Raw genomic sequence first — 6,000 nt, forward strand, 5'->3', positions numbered from 1 at the left:
AGGACCCCCCCACCGCCTAGTGAGGTAAGCCGCCAGCCAGCACTGGGTGAGCACTGGAGTCTGCTCATTGCAAAACAGAGAACAGGCCAGCATCCCCCGAAGACAGCAGTGTGCTGGGGTCTAGGAGGCCCCCAGGGGCTTCTCAGGGCTACCCAGGGTGGAGGCGAGAGGCAGTCCAGCCACTCCCGTGTCGGCGGCAAAGGGAATTAGGGGAAGTGCAGAAAGAGGCCCACATGCACAGCTGCCCACATGGAGCCTGGGCTTCAGAGGGTGGTGGCCAAATGGGGTTTCTACTCTGGGGCCCTCGGCCCTCGAGCTCTGTCCCCATAGAGGACTCGTAGAGCCCACGTATCCCTGGATGCCCCCCACCCCGCCCCGTAGCAAGTTGGGGCCCTCCTCTCCAGGCCTGGCGTCTCTGCCTCTAGCAAACATTCCCAAACTGAGCAGCATCTCTCAAGGGCTGGGGTCGAGGGCTGGATTAGCCTGGGGAGCAGAGCTGGGGCCCCTCAAAGAGTCGGGGCTGCTGCGCACCGCACACCAGGTGCGGGACACACTCAGCAGAGCCCTGGGGAGGAGGGAGCTCGGGGCCTGGCCAGGAAGGAGCAGCACGTGGGTGGGAGGGAGGATGGCTGGGCAGGGGCTCCAGGCCCAGGGTCCCTGTCCTTGGATATGGCCATGGTGGGCAGAGGTCGGTCCGGGGGAAGCATAGGTTAGCATCGTCACTCTCTTGTCTCAAACCACAAGCCAGCAGAGGCGTTTCAGGATTCACACTTCAGTTCATCATGACACTGACAAGTTTCCACTTTTTAATTGCTTGAGGAAAAAGCTCTCCAGAGTGCTGACGTGTGGGCCAGGTCCGCCCCCGTGTTCCTGGCCCCTCGCCTGCCCGCGGAGGCTCACTGCTGCGCATCACAGCCAGCAGGCACCACAGGTTCCCAGCCCCGCCCGCCAGGACGGGGCTGCTCCACCATGGGACCTCGCTAGGCAGGACGGCGCGGTGGTGATGGCTCAGGCTTCCTTGGGGACAGGATGGGCTCAGTCCTAACCTTGAGGCCCACAGCTCCTGTGCGGGGCTGTCCTGAGGGCCACCGGGCATGGCTGGGGGTCAGGGTGACTCCAGGGATTCCGTGGGCCACGCCGTCACCACCGTCGCGTCAGGAAGGGAGAGCGCTCTCCTGAACCTCCCCTGCACAAAGCCAGGCGACACCTTCCTATCCTGCCCCCGTGGGTCTGGAGCCCCGAGTATTCCCGCCTCCTTGCTCACCACTGGCCCCATCTGAGCCAGGCTTGCAGGGTTGAAAATTCCACCTGAAGGTGACGGATACCTTTGCCCAGTGCTGTGCTCAGCCTGGAGCGACATCTCCCTTCCCCTTGGTCCCACCCCTGCCACCTCCGCCCCACGTCCAGACCCACTACCTGCACACACAGCCCCTGCCCTTCTCCTGCGTAGGCTCCGCCCACGTGCAGGGCCACACTGACTGCGGCATTTTCAGCCTGTCTGTTGACTTTCTGACCCTTCTTCGATACAGCTCGATGGGGGGTGACATGACAGCCACTCCTTGTGTCTGTCCCCTGCAGTGTCCCCAGCATGAACAGATCCCACCTCCTTAGCTGGACACTCCCGACTCCACATGGGGTCCCATCACGGAGCTCGTTCACTGAATGAAACTGTTCATCTCTCCCTAAGACCCCCACTGCTCTGTCCCTGGGGGGGCCTCTGGCTGCAGTGACAATGCCTAGTGCGGGGGCTCTGCCACCCACGAGCAAGGCCTGCACACCCCGGGAGTGACCTCGGCCAGGCGCTTGACCTCTCCCAGTCTCACTGTCCTTGTCCACAAAGCGACCAGCAGGCACCGGCAAGGCAGGTGTAGGGCCTGGACAACGCACCCTCACACCCCGAGCGCCCGGTGGGCTGAGCCCCAGGCAGACCAGGCTGCCCGACACTGCTGCCCACCCTCCAGGGGCCAAGGGGGTGTGGCTGGGCTGGAATCTGCAGAGCCCCGTTGTCAGGTCGCCCAGAAGGGGACAGACCGTCTCCTCTGAGGTCACTCCTGGCAGACGAGGAACACGCAGACGGCAGGACTTCCCCAAACCCAGCCCGCTCCACCGTCTTCCCAGCGGCCACCGTGCGTGCTCCTTGGGTCACGTCACCGTGCCTCCCTCAGCACTCCAGAGCCTGGCCCTCAGTGGAGGGTCTGGGCCCCGACAGCAGCCCCAGGCCTCAGGAGCACAGGCTACCACCAGCCAGACCCTCCTGGGGACACATGTACATGTCACATCCTGTGGGGCCACGTCCCCACTTGCTGAAGCCAAGGCAGGGGGGTCACAAAGGCTGGGGGTACTTTCCTGTCTACGGTCCACCTCTCGTGACAGGAGGGCCAAGTCAGTGCGCCAGGGCCGGGGGCACCCTCCAGGAATGTCCGCCCAGTGCCGAGCCGTCAGCCCCCATGGCCCACTCAGTCCCCGGCGGCCCGTCTCCTGCTCTCCCGATGAGGAAGCTGAGGCTGAGCGGGCTGCAGCAGTGGCCACACAGCCAGCACCACCCATGTGGCCCAGAGCCAGGGCCACTTCACCCGCCACATGCAGCCTGACACTTCCCACCAAGTCTGGGTCTCAGGGGCATGAGGAGGAGCCCCAGGGCCTACTGTCAGGAAGGATGCCAGCTCCCACCCGGCAGAGAACCCAGCAGCCCAGAGGAGGGCTCCAGGCTCCGGCCAGAAGGCTGGGGCACACGGGGCTGGGGATGCGGCACATGCCAGCCTGTCCTCGTGAATTCAGAGTCTGCTTCTGTTTTACACGTATCTCCGGAGCCCAGGGGGAGCTCGTCAGGAGACTGTCCCGGCCACAAGCCCCCACCCTGAGCCCTGTTCACCGCTGTCCCCGGTGCTGGGACAGAGGGAGGCCATCAGGGCATCGCCACCTGTCAGCAAACGCCGCACCCTTCACCCCCGGATCCAAGCTGGGCTCCCGATCTGCTGGGGAGGCAGCCACCTCTGACTCACATGCTTGTGACAACGCTTCCACCCAGATGGGGTGACACATCAGGCAGCGTCCGCACGCCATAGCCAAGCAAGAAGGTTACACGGAAAGTGTCTTGAGTAGCAAAGAGCTTGTGCAAAGGGCCTGGGGTTGGGGAGAGAGGAGGTATCCAGAGAGACCTGGCCCCACTGCTCCTTGCAGGAGCCGAGGGTGGAGGCCAGAGGCTGGCCCTGACAGGCACGCTGCAGGGACACTTGCTGTCCGCCGGTGCCAGGCCAGGGCAGCTGTACGAGCCCTCCACACTGGCAACCACCAGCTGGGGCGTCCCAGCGTAGGCCACCAGGGGCACTGACCTTGACACCAGTAGCATCTGTTCTTTTACTCATCTCTTTAGGATCTTTCGTGCCATGGTGGCCTCCCTCAGACCACAGGAACCAGAAAATTCCTGAGTACCTTACAGCATTTCACCAAGTCAGGGCTCCCGGGTCAGGACAGGACAAAGGGCATCAGGACCCAGGGGCATGAGGTGTGGCCCCGCATCTCAGCTGCTCCATATACCTCTGGGGGTCCCTGGACCACTCACTCACCTAGGAACCTGGTTCACCAATTGTCCAGCAGTATTTTGGTCTCCTGCCCACCCTGCCACAGGCTGGAGCCCGTCAAGTCCAAGTCCATACCACAAGGTCCCTTCCTTCCTTCTTCTCACTTCAGCAATTTAGGGTTTGGTGTCTCTTCAGTTTTAATCCGTTTATTTTTATCCTTTTATCACTAATGTTCATTTTTTTCTTGGCCGCACGGCCTGCAGGATCTTAGCTCCCGGACCAGGGAGTGAACCCCGCACCCCCTGCGGTGGAAGCGCAGAGTCTTAACCACTGAACCACCAGGGAAGTCCCCCTAATGTTAATATTTTTAGGCTGTTTTCAAACATTTTTTTCTTTGACGCTGTAGATTAACCTTCACTCTCTGAGTTTTCTATTTTTATATATATATATTTTTTTAATTAATTTTTTTTTGCGGTACACGGGCCTCTCACTGTTGTGGCCTCTCCCGTTGCGGAACACAGGCTCCGGACGCGCAGGCTCAGCGGCCATGGCTCACAGGCCCAGCCGCTCCACGGCATGTGGGATCTTCCCGGACCAGGGCACGAACCCGTGTCCCCTGCATCAGCAGGCGGACTCTCTACCACTGCGCCACCAGGGAAGCCCCTGAGTTTTTTATTTTATTGCATTGTTTCTGCTTTTGCTCACCTTTTATTCCTCGGTCAATTTTAAGTTGGCCTCAGGAGGGTCTTGCCCTCTCACTGGCTACTTCCTGGGGTTCCCCGCAGGCTTGGGGGGGGCGCCCTGTGACGGGGCAGCCCCTCCGCCGGGCTGCCGTGGATGGGGGCTGGGGGAGCAGGCCGCAGCCACTCCCAGGCCTGGGTCTCTGGCTGGACAGAGGCAGGGGGACAGAGACACACCCAGAAGGGAGGGAGCCAGAGAGAGGCCACGGGAAGAGGCACGGACTTGGGGGGGGGGCAAAAGATGGAAGGAGGAGCAAGCCGGCTCCCCATGCGGTGTGGGGACCCGAGAACGCTGTTCCTCCTCAGCCTGGGAGCCCTGGGCCGGGCGCTGGATGGATGACTCACAGCCCTGGCTCCCCTCCGAGCCCCTCAGCTGGGCCCACAGGGGGCCTGGCTGGCCTGACTGTTCCCAGGCACCCTCACACTGCCCCATTGTTCAGAGGCCCAGTGAGGAGAAGGGTCTGGCGGTGGGCCCAGGATGGCGGGAAAGGGGCCCAGCCCCAGCTCTCCTGCCCCTCTTGGGCAGCCTTGACAGACAGGACAGGGGACAGGAGGGGGTGGGGGAGGGCTGTCTCCATCCAGCCACGCTGCCATCCTCCCAAGGCCGGTGGTCCTGCAGGATGCTGCGCCCCGGCCCCTCTCTCTGAGCCGCTGTCCCAGCCACAGCTGGGAGGCAACTCTCAAAGGCAACTGGGCTCAGTCTCAGGTTCAAGGCCGTCACCCCGTTGGTGCTCAGCCACGATGACGGACGGCTCGCACGCCTTCCCTGACCGCCTTCCCTGACCGCCTCGTGCTGTCCCCACCCTGCAAACTGAGGTCACCCCGGGACACCCTGATGCCCCACAGTCAGGCTGGGGAGTGGTGCCCTCAGGGACCTCAGAGCCCAGTGCAGGGCTGGAGGAGAGGGCCCCTGCTGAGGCCCATCCCCCCGCTCCCTTCCTCCAGGCCCACCCCTTCCACTGGCACAGCAGCCTTAGAAAGCGTCCCCAGATCCCACAGGCAAAGCGCCCGCGGGGCCCCTGTGGACAAGGCAAACGCTCTCATCTAACCCTCAGCCTAACTAAGCCTCCCAGAGGCAAGGTGGCTTCTGACGGTCAGCAGAGCCAGGGGTCAAGCTCCCGAGTGCCAGCCCTTAAGGCCTCCTCCTGGCTGGGGACCTGCCACCGGGTGGGGGACGCCTGCACCGGGTGGGGGAGGGGCACGGCTCGGTGGTGCTATAGGGACACCCTCCCCTCCCCAGGGAGACAGCCATGGGGTCACACCACTCTCGCCAGAAAAGCCAGCAATGAGGACTGGGTGTGCGGGGGACGGAGGGCAGAGGCAGTACGACCAGAGCCGTACTGGGGCATCAACACGGAGGCCACTGGGGTGGGGCCATCCCCTCCTGCTTCCCAAGGCCTCACTCTGGAACAACTTCCTGTTGGTGCCCGGCTGGCAGGAACCTTGGGCTTGGGGCCTCCTAGGTCCTGCGTGTGTGCGGGGGATCTCGTTCTCAACGCTCTTCCTTCCCCCGCGACTTCCTGCCCCAGAGCAGGCACGGCCACCACTGACCACAGAACTTCACCCTCCTAGTCACATTCTCGAGAGAACGGAAGGCTGATCTCAGAGAGCTCCCGTCCCAGGTGGCAAACCTTCCAAGGCTGGTGCCCAGGAACCCCAGGATGTCTGGGCAACTCAGGGATGGGCTCCATGCCTCACTCCATTTTATAACAAGTGGACACCAGGGCCACCGGCGCTGA

This window comes from Delphinus delphis, chromosome 5 (assembly GCF_949987515.2).
Source record: "Delphinus delphis chromosome 5, mDelDel1.2, whole genome shotgun sequence".
Lineage (NCBI taxonomy): Eukaryota > Metazoa > Chordata > Mammalia > Artiodactyla > Delphinidae > Delphinus > Delphinus delphis.